The sequence below is a fragment of the Triticum dicoccoides genome, chromosome 1A, assembly GCF_002162155.2.
Source record: "Triticum dicoccoides isolate Atlit2015 ecotype Zavitan chromosome 1A, WEW_v2.0, whole genome shotgun sequence".
Taxonomy (NCBI): domain Eukaryota; kingdom Viridiplantae; phylum Streptophyta; class Magnoliopsida; order Poales; family Poaceae; genus Triticum; species Triticum dicoccoides.
The window spans coordinates 378,993,013-379,011,012 of record NC_041380.1 but is presented as its reverse complement, the minus strand read 5'-3'; the positions used below and the strand labels follow the sequence as shown (position 1 = coordinate 379,011,012).

Below are 18,000 nucleotides of genomic sequence, written 5' to 3'. Positions count from 1 at the left end.
ACACTATATATATATATATAGGCAAGCATTTTACTCTTTTTTAGGCAAGACAAGCATTCTACTTTTTTTGGACGCGACTAGCCAGCAACGGCTGGCTAGCGGCCCAGGGCACACACCCCAAAATTAGTAGTGGGCCTCTCCCCGGATCCAGCTGGCAAACCAAAAAAGGAAACAAACGGCCGCCTCACGCCCATGGCTCCCAGGGGAGAATCTGTCATGATAGCAACTGCTGCTCCGTTCCCGACATTAGCGCCGACGCACCAAACCCTCCTTCCCAGTCGCTACCTCCCCAAACACCCCCGCTTAACCTCCCCTTCTCCATCTGTCCTCTCCTCCATTGCCACAACTGCTGCCCCTCGTTTTGATGGCCATGGACCTGAAAGGTGAGCTTCCATCTTGATGTGCCCTCTCAGACGCCTCCTGTTTTACAAAACTCTGTGGAAAAAATGGTTTATCAGTGAAGGAATATACAACCTGGTAGTTAATGTTTGTGGAACTGCAAAAAAGAACTATCGAGACATTATGCATGCAAAATAATGTGTTTTTTGGGCAAGTTGGTATGATGTGCAGGCAAGTCTTGAATGATTTCCACGCAACTCGTGCTAAAAACACAGGAAAACCCTCTCTTGAAAAGTACTATTCTAGTTTATGCTTGGATTTTTTGCAAGTATATGCAGAGTGTTGTAGGTTGCGTGAGGCTGTTGTTTTTGGGTTGATCTTCAAGCTTGTTGAAGCTTTTGGGTAAGTCGGGTATATGTGTAAGCAATCAGGGTGGAAAAAATGCAGGCAATTCATGCTTCTTGTGTGTTAGAAAAAGACATTAAGGAAAAATGAGGTCTTGAAAGTTACAGGGTTTGGCTGTTACTAGTGAATTTGGGCAATGTATCTGTCTGGGGCTTTGCTATAACTGCAGCTGATGTATTGGTTGTGCTTCTAGCTGTTCACATATCTAGGCAAGTTTCTATAATGTTTGGGCAAGTAGGGAATGGTTTAGGGGCAACTCATGTTTATTTGGTTGTGTGAAGAAAAGAAACATAACCCTCTTGAAGTTCTGGTTTTAGCTTTTGCTTTGGATTTTGGACAAGTATCTCCTGGGAGATGGTGTGTATGTAGGTGAAAAAAGAGATTGATTTATTGGCCACCCATGCTCAAAACCCCAAGAAGAAAAAATACAGATAAAAATGTTTGCACCTTTATATGGGTTTCTTCTTATCAAAACTTGCATATAAAAATTCAGGCAAAATTGATCCATATTTTGCTCGTGCAATATTTAACTAACCAGCCCACATATCGAATCAGGGAATAGAGCAAGCTATTGGGGGCTGTGTGAAATTTACCTTGAAGTGTGTAGCAAAAATCTTGCTTGCTAAAAATGAACCAGGGTGCAGAGGAGGAAAAAAAAGAGAAGGTTTGATTTTTCCTCGCCTTGGTCATCCTAATTGCAACACTTTTTCTATTGTTTTCCCCTTGTTTCTTCAAGCATGAGTAGATAATATTTGATTTATACTACACCTATTGCAAGAAAACGGTAAAAAAGAATTAGTGAGCAACTATAACGAACTTTTAAGCAAATCAAGTATTGACGAAAAGCTAGTCTTGTGAGTACATGAAAACTGTTTCGTTTTTCTTTCTCCAACTACTGGTTGTTGTACATGCAATCCGGAGAAACCCCTTGAGGCTTTTCCTTTTGTACTAGGAATGTGTTGAGAAAAAAAGAGCAGCCAAGATCTAGGGTTTATTTAAGCCAAACCACTGTTGGCAGTAAGCAACTCTTGTGTGTTTGAGGCAACTCCTCATTTTTTTGGCCGAAACAAAGAAGTTGGATAGCCTTTTGCGAGATGACCTCGAAGTGGATTTTGAAGCTTCTTGCGTGGGCGTGTGCATAAAACCATGTTGCCTTGACACTGTTTTAGTGTTGGAAATATGCCCTAGAGGCAATAATAAAAGCATTATTATTATATTTCCTTGTTCATGATAATTGTCTTTATTCATGCTATAATTGTGTTATCCGGAAATCGTAATACATGTGTGAATAACAGACACCAACATGTCCCTAGTGAGCCTCTAGTTGACTAGCTCGTTGATCAACAGATAGTCATGGTTTCCTGACTATGGACACTGGATGTCATTGATAACGAGATCACATCATTAGGAGAATGATGTGATGGACAAGACCCAATCCTAAACATAGCACAAGATCGTATAGTTCGTTTGCTAGAGTTTTCGAATGTCAAAGTATCTTTTCCTTAGACCATGAGATCGTGTAACTCCCGGATACCGTAGGAATGCTTTGGGTATGCCAAACGTCACAACGTAACTGGGTGACTATAAAGGTAGACTATGGGTATCTCCGAAAGTGTCTGTTGGGTGACATGGATCAAGACTGGGATTTGTCACTCCGTATGACGGAGAGGTATCACTGGGCCCACTCGGTAATGCATCATCATAATGAGCTCAGAGTGACCAAGTGTCTGGTCACGGGATCATGCATTATGGTACGAGTAAAGTGACTTGCCAGTAACGAGATTGAACGAGGTATTGGGATACCGAAGATCGAATCTCGGGCAAGTAACATATCGATAGACAAAGGGAATAGCGTACGGGGTTGATTGAATCCTCGACATCGTGGTTCATCCGATGAGATCATCGTGGAGCATGTGGGAGCCAACATGGGTATCCAGATCCCGCTGTTGGTTATTGACCGGAGAGTCGTCTCGGTCATGTCTGCTTATCTCCCGAACCCGTAGGGTCTACACACTTAAGGTTCGGTGACGCTAGGGTTATGAAGATATGTATATGCAGAAACCCGAATGTTGTTCGGAGTCCCGGATGAGATCCCGGACGTCACGAGGAGTTCCGGAATGGTCCGGAGGTAAAGAATTATATATAGAAAGTGCTGTTTCGGGCATCGGGACAAGTTTCGGGGTTATCGGTATTGTACCGGGACCACCGGAGGGGTCCCGGGGGTCCACCGGGTGGGGCCACCTGTCCCGGGGGGCCACATGGGCTGTAGGGGGTGCGCCTTGGCCTAGATGGGCCAAGGGCACCAGCCCCTATAGGCCCATGCGCCTAGGGTTTCCACCATGGAAGAGTCCATGTGGTGGAAGGCACCCCTAGGTGCCTTGGGGGGGAGGGAAACCTCCCCTTGGCCGCCGCCCCCCCTAGTAGATGCCATCTACTAGGGCCGGCGCCCCCCCTAGCACCCCTATATATAGTGGGGGGGAGAGGAGGGATTTGACACCAGCCCCTGGCGCCTCCCTCTCTCCCCGTTACGTCTCTCCCTCGTAGTATTGGCGAAGCCCTGCTGCTGTGACGCCCTGCATCCACCACCACGCCGTCGTGCTGCTGGATCTTCATCAACCTCTTCTTCCCCCTTGCTGGATCAAGAAGGAGGAGACGTCTCCCGTCCCGTACGTGTGTTGAACGCGGAGGTGCCGTCCGTTCGGCGCTGGTCATCGGTGATTTGGATCACGTCGAGTACGACTACATCATCACCGTTCTTTTGAACGCTTCCGTGCGCGATCTACAAAGGTATGTAGATGCATCTAATCACTCGTTGCTAGATGAACTCCTAGATGATCTTGGTGAAATGAGTAGGAAAATTTTTGTTTTCTGCAACGTTCCCCAACAGTGGCATCATGAGCTAGGTCTATGCGTAGTTCTTCTTGCGCGAGTAGAACACAATTTGTTGTGGGCGTAGATTTGTCAACTTTCTTGCCGTTACTAGTCCTTTCTTGCTTCAGCGGTATTGTGGGATGAAGCGGCCCGGACCAACCTTACACGTACGCTTACGTGAGACCGGTTCCACCGACTAACATGCACTAGTTGCATAAGGTGGCTGGCGGGTGTCTGTCTCTCCCACTTTAGTTGGAGCGGAATCGATGAACAGGGTCCTTATGAAGGGTAAATAGAAGTTTACAAATCACGTTGTGGCTTTAACGTAGGTAAGAAAACGTTCTTGCTAGAACCCTAATTCAGCCACGTAAAACTTGCAACAACAATTAGAGGACGTCTAACTTGTTTTTGCAGCAAGTGGTTTGTGATATGATATGGCCAAAGTTGTGATGAATGATGAATGATCTATATGTGATGTATGAGATGTTCATGCTATTGTAATAGGATTCACGACTTGCATGTCGATGAGTATGACAACCGGCAGGAGCCATAGGAGTTGTCTTTATTCTTTTTATGACCTGCGTGTCATCGAGAAACGCCATGTAAATTACTTTACTTTATTGCTAAATGCGTTAGCCATAGTAGTAGAAGTAATAGTTGGCGAGCAACTTCATGGAGACACGATGATGGAGATCATGATGATGGAGATCATGGTGTCAAGCCGGTGACAAGATGATCATGGAGCCCCAAGATGGAAATCAAAGGAGCTATGTGATATTGGCCATATCATGTCACGTTTATTATTTGATTGCATGTGATGTTTATCATGTTTTGCATCTTGTTTACTTAGAACGACGGTAGTAAATAAGATGATCCCTCACAATAAATTCAAGAAGTGTTCCCCCTAACTGTGCACCGTTGCGACAGTTCGCTGTTTCAAAACACCAGTGATGATCGGGTGTTTTATTCAGACGTTCACATACAACGGGTGTAAGACAGATTTACACATGCAAACACTTAGGTTAACTTGACGAGCCTAGCATGTACAGACATGGCCTCGGAACACAGAAGACCGAAAGGTCGAGCATGAGTCGTATAGAAGATACGATCAACATGAAGATGTTCACCGACGTTGACTAGTCCGTCTCACGTGATGATCGGACACGGTCTAGTTAAACTCGGATCATGTAATACTTAGATGACTGGAGGGATGTCTAATCTAAGTGGGAGTTCATTAATAATTTGATTAGTTGAACTTAATTATCATGAACTTAGTCTAAATATTTCACAATATGTCTTGTAGATTAAATGGCCAACGTAGTCCTCAACTTCAACGCGTTCCTAGAGAAAACCAAGCTGAAAGACGATGGCAGCAACTATACGGACTGGGTCCGGAACCTGAGGATCATCCTCATAGCTGCCAAGAAAGATTATGTCCTACAAGCACCGCTTGGTGACGCACCCGTTCTACCTGCAGAACAAGATGTTATGAACGCTTGGCAGGCACGTTCCGATGACTACTCCCTCGTTCAGTGCGGCATGCTTTACAGCCTAGAGCCGGGGCTCCAAAAGCGTTTTGAGAGACATGGAGCATATGAGATGTTCGAAGAGCTGAAAATGGTTTTCCAAGCTCATGCCCGGGTCGAGAGATATGAAGTCTCCGACAAATTCTTCAGCTGTAAGATGGAGGAAAACAGTTCTGTCAGTGAGCACATACTCACTATGTCTGGGTTGCATAACCGCTTGACTCGACTGGGAGTTAATCTCCCGGATGATGCGGTCATTGACAGAATCCTCCAGTCGCTTCCACCAAGCTACAAGAGCTTTGTGATGAACTTCAATATGCAGGTGATGGAAAAGACCATTCCTGAAGTATTTGCTATGCTGGAATCAGCAGAGGTAGAAGTCAGGAAGGAACATCAAGTGTTGATGGTCAATAAAACCACTAAGTTCAAGAAAGGCAAGGGTAAAAAGAACTTCAAGAAGGACGGCAAGGAGGTTGCCGCGCCCGGCAAGCAAGCTGCCGGGAAGAAGCCAAAGAATGGACCCAAGCCCGAGACTGAGTGCTTTTATTGCAAGGGAAGCGGTCACTGGAAGCGGAACTGCCCTAAGTACTTAGCGGATAAGAAGGCCGGCAAAACAAAAGGTATATGTGATATACATGTAATTGATGTGTACCTTACTAGTGCCCGTAGTAGCTCCTGGGTATTTGATACCGGTGCAGTTGCTCACATTTGTAACTCAAAGCAGGGGCTGCGGAATAAACGGAAACTGGCAAAGGACGAGGTGACGATGCGCGTCGGGAATGGTTCCAAGGTCAATGTGATCGCCGTCGGCATGCTGCCTCTGCATCTCCCTTCGGGATTAGTTTTAAACCTTAATAATTGTTATTTAGTGCCAGCTTTGAGCATGAACATTGTATCGGGATCTCGTTTAATTCGAGATGGCTACTCATTTAAATCCGAGAATAATGGTTGTTCTATTTATATGAGAGATATGTTTTATGGTCATGCTCCTATGGTGAATGGTTTATTCCTTATGAATCTCGAACGTGATGCTACACATGTTCATAATGTGAGTACCAAAAGAAGTAAGGTTGATAATGATAGTCCCACATACCTGTGGCACTGCCGCCTTGGTCACATATGTGTCAAACGCATGAAGAAGCTCCATGCTGATGGACTTTTAGAGTCTCTTGATTATGAATCATTTGACACGTGCGAACCATGCCTTATGGGTAAAATGACCAAGACTCCGTTCTCAGGAACAATGGAGCGAGCAACCGACTTATTGGAAATCATACATACCGATGTGTGCGGTCCAATGAGTGTTGAGGCTCGCGGTGGCTATCGTTATGTTCTCACCCTCACTGATGATTTAAGTAGGTATGGGTATATCTACTTAATGAAACACAAGTCTGAAACCTTTGAAAAGTTCAAGGAATTTCAGAGTTAGGTTGAAAATCAACGTGACAGGAAAATCAAGTTTCTACGATCAGATCGTGGAGGAGAATACTTGAGTCACGAGTTTGGCACACACTTAAGAAAATGTGGAATAGTTTCACAACTCACGCCGCCTGGAACACCTCAGCGTAATGGTGTGTCCGAACGTCGTAATCGCACTCTATTAGATATGGTGCGATCTATGATGTCTCTTACCGATTTACCGCTTTCCTTTTGGGGCTATGCTTTAGAGACTGCCGCATTCACTTTAAATAGGGCTCCGTCGAAATCCGTTGAGACGACACCGTATGAATTATGGTTTGGGAAGAAACCTAAGCTGTCATTTCTAAAAGTTTGGGGATGCGATGCTTATGTCAAGAAACTTCAACCTGAAAAGCTCGAACCCAAATCGGAAAAATGCGTCTTCATAGGGTACCCAAAAGAAACTATTGGGTACACCTTCTACCTCAGATCCGAAGGCAAGATATTTGTTGCCAAGAATGGGTCATTTCTAGAGAAAGAGTTTCTCTCGAAAGAAGTAAGTGGGAGGAAAGTAGAGCTTGATGAAGTATTGCCTCTTGAACCGGAAAATGGCGCAACTCAAGAAAATGTTCCTGAGGTGCCAGCACCGACTAGAGAGGAAATTAATGATAATGATCAAGATACTTCTGATCAAGCTCCTACTGAAATTCGAAGGTCCACAAGGACACGTTCCGCACCAGAGTGGTACGGCAACCCTGTCTTGGAAATCATGCTGTTAGACAACGGTGAACCCTCGAACTATGAAGAAGCGATGGCGGGACCGGATTCCGACAAATGGCTAGAAGCCATGAAATCCGAGATAGGATCCATGTATGAAAACGAAGTATGGACTTTGACTGACTTGCCCGTAGAACGGCGAGCCATAGAAAATAAATGGATCTTTAAGAAGAAGACAGACGCGGATGGTAATGTGACCATCTATAAAGCTCGGCTTGTCGCTAAGGGTTATCAACAAGTTCAAGGGGTTGACTACGATGAGACTTTCTCACCGGTAGCGAAGCTGAAGTCCGTCCGAATCATGTTAGCAATTGCCGCATTCTATGATTATGAAATATGGCAAATGGACGTCAAAACGGCATTCCTTAATGGTTTCCTTAAGGAAGAATTGTATATGATGCAGCCGGAAGGTTTTGTCGATCCTAAGAATGCTGACAAAGTGTGCAAGCTCCAACGCTCGATTTATGGGCTGGTGCAAGCATCTCGGAGTTGGAACATTCGCTTTGATGAGATGATCAAAGCGTTTGGGTTTACACAGACTTATGGAGAAGCCTGCGTTTACAAGAAAGTGAGTGGGAGCTCTGTAGCATTTCTCATATTATATGTAGATGACATACTTCTGATGGGAAATGATATAGAACTCTTGGACAGCATCAAGGCCTACTTGAATAAAAGTTTTTCAATGAAGGACCTTGGAGAAGCTGCTTATATATTAGGCATCAAAATCTATAGAGATAGATCGAGACGCCTCATAGGTCTTTCACAAAGCACATACCTTGATAAGATATTGAAGAAGTTCAATATGGGTCAATCCAAGAAGGGGTTCTTGCCTGTGTTACAAGGTATGAAATTGAGCTCAGCTCAATGTCCGACCACGGCAGAAGATATAGAAGAGATGAGCGTCATCCCCTATGCCTCAGCCATAGGTTCTATTATGTATGCCATGCTGTGTACCAGACCTGATGTTAACCTTGCCGTCAGTTTGGTAGGAAGGTACCAAAGTAATCCCGGCAAGGAACACTGGACAGCGGTCAAGAATATCCTGAAGTACCTGAAAAGGACTAAGGAAATGTTTCTCGTTTATGGAGGTGACGAAGAGCTCGTCGTAAAGGGTTACGTCGACGCTAGCTTCGACACAGATCTGGATGACTCTAAGTCACAAACCGGATACGTGTATATTTTGAATGGTGGGGCAGTAAGCTGGTGCAGTTGCAAGCAAAGCGTCGTGGCGGGATCTACATGTGAAGCGAAGTACATGGCAGCCTCGGAGGCAGCACATGAAGCAATATGGGTGAAGGAGTTCATCACCGACCTAGGAGTCATACCCAATGCGTCGGGGTCGATCAAGCTCTTCTGTGACAACACTGAAGCTATTGCACATGCCAAGGAGCCCAGGTTTCACAAGAAGACAAGGCACATCAAGCGTCGCTTCAACTACATTCGTGAAAATGTTCAAGATGGAGACATAGAGATTTGTAAAGTACATACAGACCTGAATATAGCAGATCTGTTGACTAAACCTCTCCCTAGAGCAAAACATGATCAACACCAGAATTCCATGGGTGTTCGATTCATCACAATGTAACTAGATTATTGACTCTAGTGCAAGTGGGAGACTGTTGGAAATATGCCCTAGAGGCAATAATAAAAGCATTATTATTATATTTCCTTGTTCATGATAATTGTCTTTATTCATGCTATAATTGTGTTATCCGGAAATCGTAATACATGTGTGAATAACAGGCACCAACATGTCCCTAGTGAGCCTCTAGTTGACTAGCTCGTTGATCAACAGATAGTCATGGTTTCCTGACTATGGACACTGGATGTCATTGATAACGAGATCACATCATTAGGAGAATGATGTGATGGACAAGACCCAATCCTAAACATAGCACAAGATCGTATAGTTCGTTTGCTAGAGTTTTCGAATGTCAAAGTATCTTTTCCTTAGACCATGAGATCGTGTAACTCCCGGATACCGTAGGAGTGCTTTGGGTATGCCAAACGTCACAACGTAACTGGGTGACTATAAAGGTAGACTACGGGTATCTCCGAAAGTGTCTGTTGGGTGACATGGATCAAGACTGGGATTTGTCACTCCGTATGACGGAGAGGTATCACCGGGCCCACTCGGTAATGCATCATCATAATGAGCTCAGAGTGACCAAGTGTCTGGTCACGGGATCATGCATTACGGTACGAGTAAAGTGACTTGCCGGTAACGAGATTGAACGAGGTATTGGGATACCGACGATCGAATCTCGGGCAAGTAACATATCGATAGACAAAGGGAATAGCGTACGGGGTTGATTGAATCCTCGACATCGTGGTTCATCCGATGAGATCATCGTGGAGCATGTGGGAGCCAACATGGGTATCCAGATCCCGCTGTTGGTTATTGACCGGAGAGTCGTCTCGGTCATGTCTGCTTGTCTCCCGAACCCGTAGGGTCTACACACTTAAGGTTCGGTGACGCTAGGGTTATGAAGATATGTATATGCAGAAACACGAATGTTGTTCGGAGTTCCGGATGAGATCTCGGACGTCACGAGGAGTTCCGGAATGGTTCGGAGGTAAAGAATTATATATAGGAAGTGCTGTTTCGGGCATCGGGACAAGTTTCGGGGTTATCGGTATTGTACCGGGACCACCGGAGGGGTCCCGGGGGTCCACCGGGTGGGGCCACCTGTCCCGGGGGGCCACATGGGCTGTAGGGGGTGCGCCTTGGCCTAGATGGGCCAAGGGCACCAGCCCCTATAGGCCCATGCGCCTAGGGTTTCCACCATGGAAGAGTCCATGTGGTGGAAGGCACCCCTAGGTGCCTTGGGGGGGAGGGAAACCTCCCCTTGGCCGCCGCCCCCCCTAGTAGATGCCATCTACTAGGGCCGGCGCCCCCCCTAGCACCCCTATATATAGTGGGGGGAGAGGAGGGATTTGACACCAGCCCCTGGCGCCTCCCTCTCTCCCCGTTACGTCTCTCCCTCGTAGTATTGGCGAAGCCCTGCTGCTGTGACGCCCTGCATCCACCACCACGCCGTCGTGCTGCTGGATCTTCATCAACCTCTTCTTTCCCCTTGCTGGATCAAGAAGGAGGAGACGTCTCCCGTCCAGTACGTGTGTTGAACGCGGAGGTGCCGTCCGTTCGGCGCTGGTCATCGGTGATTTGGATCACGTCGAGTACGACTACATCATCACCGTTCTTTTGAACGCTTCCGTGCGCGATCTACAAAGGTATGTAGATGCATCTAATCACTCGTTGCTAGATGAACTCCTAGATGATCTTGGTGAAACGAGTAGGAAAATTTTTGTTTTCTGCAACGTTCCCCAACATTTAGAATTTAGTGAGGCCCCGCAAACAAAACAAACACTTTCTTTACGCAAGAATATCTACGAACCCATATTTATGAAACTTAGTGATTTAGCAAGTACTCCCTCCGTAAACTAATATAAGAGCGTTTAGATCACTACTTTAGTATTCTAAACGCTCTTATATTAGTTTACAGAGGGAGTACTATTTATATGTAGACAACTTATCTTATTGGAAATAATACTTTTGTGTAAATAAAACCAGTTTTTCACTAAAAAAATATCTTTGGGCAACTCACGCCAGCCACTCTAGCAAACTAACTATCATGTGTTGGTCAAGTTTTCGGCAAAAAAAACCCAACGCTCTCGGGAGCGGATATTTGGGCAATTCACGTCATCATCTATAGCAACTAACTATCATGCATTGGGCAAGTTCTCGGCTCAAATCATTGACGATAAGCCCCTGCATCTCGGCAGCGGGTCTTTGGGCAACTCACATCAGCATCTCTAGCAACTAACTATCATGTGGTAGGGAAGTTTAAGACACTTTTGGCTCAAATCATAGACGATTCTGGCGCACTCAGGAGCGGATATTTGGGCAACTCACGCCAGCATCTCTAGCAACTACCTATCATGCGTTGGGCAAGTTTTGGACACTTTCGCCTCAAATCATTGACGATTTCAGCCCCCGCATTTGGGCAGCAGATCTTTAGGCAACTCACGGCAGCATCTCTAGCAACTAATTGTCATGTGTTGGGCAAGCTTTAGACACTTTTGGCTCAAATCATAGAAGATTCTAGCGCTCGCATCTCGTGAGCAAATCTTTGGGCAACTTACGTCAACATCTCTAGCAACCAACTATCATGCGTTTGGGCAAGTTTTGGATACTTTTGGCTCAAGTCATAGACGATTCCGGCCCCCGTATATCAGGAGAAGATCTTTGGGAAACTTATGCCGTCATCTTTAACACAACTACCTACCAATCTGCCATGCGTTGGGCATGTTTTGGACACTTTCGGTTCAAATCATCAACGATTCCAGGCCCCCATCTCGAGAGCGGATCTTTGGGCAACTTACGGCAGCATCTCTAGCAACTAAGTAGCATGCGTTGGGCATGTTTTTAAAACTTTCAGCGGAAATCATAGATGATTCCAGCCCCCACATCCCCAAGTCGTAAACCCCTGATACGTCTCCAACGTATCTATAATTTTTTATTGTTCCATGCTATTATATTATCAACCTTGGATGTTTTATATGCATTTATATGCTATTTTATATGATTTTTGGGACTAACCTATTAACCTAGAGCCCACTGCCAGTTTCTATTTTTTCCTTGTTTTAGAGTATCGCAGAAATGGAAAATCAAATGGAGTCCAATTGACCTGAAACTTCACGGAACTTATTTTTGGACCAGAAGAAGCCCACGGAGTATCGGAGTTGGACCAGGAGAATCCCGGGCTGCCCATGAGGGTGGGGGGCGCTCCCCCTGCCTCGTGGACAGTCCGGAGGTCCACCGACGTACTTCTTCCTCCTATATATACCCATATACCCTAAAAACTTCGGGGAGCACAATAGATCGGGAGTTCCGCCGCCAAAAGCCTCCGTAGCCACCGAAAACTAATCTAGACCCGTTCCGGCACCCTGCCAGAAGGGGCAATCCCTCTCTGGTGGCCATCTTCATCATCCCGGTGCTCTACATCATGAGGAGGGAGTAGTTCTCCCTCGGGGCTGAGGGTATGTACCAGTAGCTATGTGTTTGATCTCTCTCTCTCTCGTGTTCTTGAGGTGGTACGATCTTGATGTATCGCGAGCTTTGCTATTATAGTTGGATCTTATGATGTTTCTCCCCCCTCTACTCTCTTGTAATGGATTGAGTTTTCCCTTTGAAGTTATCTTATCGGATTGAGTCTTTAAGGATTCGAGAACACTTGATGTATGTCTTGCGTGGGATACCCGTGGTGACAATGGGGTATTCTATTGATCCACTTGATGTATGTTTTGGTGATCAACTTGCGGGTTCCGTGACCTTATTAACCTATGAATAGGGGTTGGCACACGTTTTCGTCTTGACTCTCCGGTAGAAACTTTGGGGCACTCTTTGAAGTACTTTGTGTCGGTTTGAATAGACGAATCTGAGATTGTGTGATGCATATCGTATAATTATACCCACGGATACTTGAGGTGACATTGGAGTATCTAGGTGACATTAGGGTTTTGGTTGATTTGTGCCTTAAGGTGTTATTCTAGTACGAACTCTATGATAGATTGAACGGAAAGAATAGCTTCGTATTATTTTACTACGGACTCTTGAATAGATTGATCAGAAAGGATAACTTTGAGGTGGTTTCGTACCCTACCATAATCTCTTCGTTTGTTCTCCGCTATTAGTGACTTTGGAGTGACTCTTTGTTGCATGTTGAGGGATAGTTAAGTGATCCAATTATGTTATTATTGTTGAGGGAATTTGCACTAGTGAAAGTATGCACCCTAGGCCTTGTTTCAACGCATTGCAATACTGTTTGTGCTCATTTTTATCATTGGTTACCTTGCTGTTTTTATATTTTCAGATTACAAAAACATTTATCTACCATCCATATACCACTTGTATCACCATCTCTTCATCGAACTAGTGCACCTATACAATTTACCATTGTATTGGGTGTGTTGGGGACACAAGAGACTTTTTGTTATTTGGTTGCGGGGTTGCTTGAGAGAGAGACCATCTTCACCCTACGCATCCTATGGATTGATAAACCTTAGGTCATCCACTTGAGGGAAATTTGCTACTTTCCTACAAACCTCCGCACTTGGAGGCCCAATAACGTCTACAAGAAGAAAGTTGTGTAGTAGACATCAAGCTCTTTTCTGGCGCCGTTGCCGGGGAGGTTAGCGCTTGAAGGTATATCTTTAGATATTGCAATCGAATCTTTTTGTTTCTTATTTTAGCACTAGTTTAGTTTATAAAATAAAACTATAAAAAATGAAATTGAGTTTACCTCATACGTTTCATCTTTTTAATATTTTTCGTGAGTATGATGGGAAGGAAAATTGTGCCAAAGTGTTAGAAGAAGAATGCATTAGAATGTTTGGCACTAAATACTTGAATGATGAGCATGATTGCAATGTTGTTAGTATGAATTTCTTAAATATCCATGATGCTAATGATATGCAAAGCCACAAGCTTGGGGAAGCTATGTTTGATGAAGATGATATTTTTTGTCCCCCAAGTTTTGATGAGCAAATTTATTATGATGAAAGCATGCCTCCTATTTATGATGATTATATTGATGAAAGTAGATTTGGAGAGGTCATGACTTTATTTGGTGATGATTCCACTATCTTGGAAGAGGTTCCAATTGATTATGAGAACAAAGTTGCTATCTATGATGATTATTGCGATGACATGTATGCTATAAAAAATAATGATATCCATGAAACTTGTCATCATGATTTTAGTTTTCAATTGGATTATGCCTCACATGATAATTATTTTGTTGAGTTTGCTCCCACTATTATTCATGAGAAGAATTTTACTTGTGTGGAGAGTAATAAAATTTCTATGCTTGTAGATCATGAAAAGAATGCTTTAGGTGCTGGTTATATTGTTGAATTCATTTATGATGCTACTAAAAATTATTATGAGGGAGGAATATATGCTTGTAGGAATTGCAATAATATCAAGTTTCCTCTCTATGTGCTTAAAGTTTTGAAGTTATGCTTGTTTTACCTTCCTATGCAAGTTGATTCTTATTCCCATAAGTTGTTTGCTCACAAAATTCCTATGCATAGGAAGTGGGTTAGACTTAAATTTGCTAGTCATATTCTTCATGATGCTCTCTTTATGTTACAATTCTTATCTTTTATGTGAGCATCATTGAAATCATCATGCCTAGCTAGGGGCGTTAAACGATAGCGCTTGTTGGGAGGCAACCCAATTTTATTTTCATTCCTTGACTTTTGTTCCTGTTTAGTAATAAATAATTCATCTATCCTTTGTTATAATTGTGTTTTTTATGTTTTAATTAGTGTTTGTGCCAAGTAGAACCTTTGGGAAGACTTGGGAAAAGTCTTTGCGATCATATTGTAAAAAAAACAGAAACTTTAGCGCTCACGAGATTTGCTGCCATTTTTTATTGGAGAGTGCTACTTAGTTAATTATTTTTGCAGATGATTAATATATAAATTCCTCACGTCCAGAAATTTATTTTAGAATTTTTGGGGTTCCAGAAGTTTGCGTTAGCTACAGATTACTACAGACTATTCTATTTTTGATAGATTCTATTTTTCGTGTGTTGTTTACTTATTTTGATTGATCTATGGCTGGTAAAAGAGTTTATAAACCATAGAGAAGTTGGAATACAGTAGGTTTAACACCAATATAAATAAAGAATGAGTTCATTACAGTATCTTCAAGTGGTGTTTTCTTTTCTTTCGCTAACGGAGCTTACGAGTTTTCTGTTAAGTTTTGTATTGTGAAGTTTTTAAGTTTTGGGTAAAGATTTGATGGACTATGGAATAAGGAGTGGCAAGAGACTAAGCTTGGGGATGCCCAAGGCACCCTAAGGTAATATTCAAGGACAACCAAGAGCCTAAGCTTGGGTATGCCCCGGAAGGCATCCCCTCTTTCGTCTTTGTTCATCGGTAACTTTACTTGGAGCTATATTTTTATTCGCCACATGATATGTGTTTTGCTTGGAGCGTCATTTTATCTACTTTTGTTTTGCTTGCTATTTGAATAAAATACCAAGATATGAAATTCTTAAATATTAGAGAGTCTTCATATAGTTGCATGATTATTCGATTACTCATTGGTCTTCACTTATATCTTTCGGAGTAGTTTGTCGTTTGCTCTAGTGCTTCACTTATATCTTTTTAGAGCACGGTGGTGTTTTTATTTTTAAGAATTAGATGAACTCTCGTGCTTCACTTATATTATTTTAAGAGTCTTTAGAACAGCATGGTAGTTTGCTTTGGTTATGAAACTAGTCCTAATATGATGGGCATCCAATAGGGATATAATAAAAACTTTCATATAGAGTGCATTGAATACTATGAGAAGTTTTATACTTGATGATTGTTTTGGGATATGGAGATGGTGATATTAGAGTCATGATAGTTGAGTAGTTGTGAATTTAAGAAATACTTGTGTTGAAGTTTGTGATTCCCGTAGCATGCACGTATGGTGGACTGTTATGTGACGAAGTCGGATCATGATTTATTTATTGATTGTTTTCCTTAGGAGTGGTGGTTGGGGACGAGTGATGGTCTTTTCCTACCAATCTATCCCCTTAGGAGCATGCGCGTAGTACTTTGTTTCGTTAACTAATAGATTTTTGCAATAAGTATGTGAGTTCTTTATGACTAATGTTGAGTCCATGGATTATACGCACTCTCACCCTTCCACCATTGTTAGCCTCTCTAGTATCATGCAACTTTTGCCGGTACCATAAAACCACCATATACCTTCCTCAAAACAACCATCATACCTACCTATTATGGCATTTTCATAGCCATTCCAAGATATATTGCCATGCAACTTATCACCGTTCCATTTATTATGACACGCTTCATTATTGTCATATTGCTTTGCATGATCATGTAGTTGACATCATATTTGTGGCAAAGCCACCGTTCATAATTCTTTTATACATGTCACTCATGAGCCATTGCACATCCCGGTACACCACCGGAGGCATTCATATAGAATCATATTTTGTTCTAAGTATCGAGTTATAATTCTTGAGTTGTAAGTAAATAAAAGTGTGATGATCATCATTATTAGAGCATTATCCCAGTGAGGAAAGGATGATGGAGACTATGATTCCCCCACAAGTCGGGATGAGACTCTGGACGAAAAAAAGAGGCCAAAGAAGCCCAAATAAAAAAAGAGGCCATAAAAAAAGAGAAGGCCCAAAAAAAATGAGAGAAAAAGAGAGAAAGGGCAATGCTACTATCCTCTTACTACACTTGTGCTTCAAAGTAGCACCATGATCTTCATGATAGAGAGTCTCCTATGTTGTCACTTTCATATACTAGTGAGAATTTTTCATTATAGAACTTGGCTTGTATATTCCAATGACGGGCTTCTTCAAAATGCCCTAGGTCTTCGTGAGCAAGCGAGTTGGATGCACACCCACTAGTTTCTTTTGTTGAGCTTTCATACACTTATAGTTCTAGTGCATCCGTTGCATGGCAATCCCTACTCACTCACATTGATATCTATTAATGGGCATCTCCATAGCCTGTTGATATGCCTAGTTGATGTGAGACTATCTTCTCCTTTTTGTCTTCTCCACAACCACCATTCTATTCCACCTATAGTGCTATATCCATGGCTCACGCTCATGTATTGCGTGAAGATTGAAAAGGTTTGGGAACATCAAAAGTATGAAACAATTGCTTGGCTTGTCATCGGGGTTGTGCATGATTTAAATAATTTGTGTGGTGAAGATGGAGTATAGCCAGACTATATGATTTTGTAGGGATATCTTTCTTTGGCCATGATATTTTGAGAAGACATGATTGCTTAGTAAGTATGCTTGAAGTATTATTGTTTTTATGTCAATATTAAACTTTTGTCTTGAATCTTATGGATCTGGATATTCTTGCCATAATAGAGAGAACTACATGGATAAATATGTTAGGTAGCATTCCACATCAAAAAATTTATTTTTATCATTTACCTACTCGAGGACGAGCAGGAATTAAGCTTGGGGATGCTGATACGTCTCCAACGTATCTATAATTTTTGACTGTTCCATGCTATTATATTATCAACCTTGGATGTTTATATGCATTTATATGCTATTTTATATGATTTTTGGGACTAACCTATTAACCTAGAGCCCAGTGCTAGTTTCTTTTTTCCCCTTGTTTTAGAGTGTCGCGAAAAAGAAAAATCAAACGGAGTCCAATTGATCTGAAACTTCACGGAACTTATTTTTGGACCAGAAGAAGCCCACGGTGTATCGGAGTTGCACCAGGAGAGTCCCGGGCTGCCCACGAGGGTGGGAGGCGCGCCCACCCCCTGCCTCGTGGACAGCCCGGAGGTCCACCGACGTACTTCTTCCTCCTATATATACCCATATACCCTAAAAGCTTCGGGGAGCACAATAAATCGGGAGTTCCGCCGCCAGAAGCCTCCGTAGCCACCGAAAACCAATCTAGACCCGTTCCGGCACCCTGCCGGACCCTCTCCGGTGGCCATCTTCATCATCCCGGTGCTTTGCATGACAAAGAGGGAGTAGTTCTCCCTCGGGGCTGAAGGTATGTACCAGTAGCTATGTGTTTGATCTCTCTCTCTCTCTCTCTCGTGTTCTTGAGGTGGTACGATATTAATGTATCGTGAGCTTTGCTATTATAGTTGGATCTTATG

At 43.1% G+C, this 18,000-nt stretch overlaps 1 long non-coding RNA gene across 2 annotated transcripts in view; it reads right to left on the bottom strand.

The window, feature by feature from the left end:
• Positions 1-25: 25 nt before the first annotated feature.
• LOC119274560 overlaps positions 26-18,000 on the bottom strand; it is a 21,460-nt gene continuing 3,485 nt past the window's right edge. The window contains exon 3 of one of the 2 annotated variants that reach the window (XR_005135218.1): positions 26-435. This is a non-coding gene — a long non-coding RNA (uncharacterized LOC119274560). Of the gene's footprint in view, positions 436-1,860; positions 1,905-18,000 lie in introns of those variants that run through there. The other variant, XR_005135219.1, reaches the window with a different exon arrangement.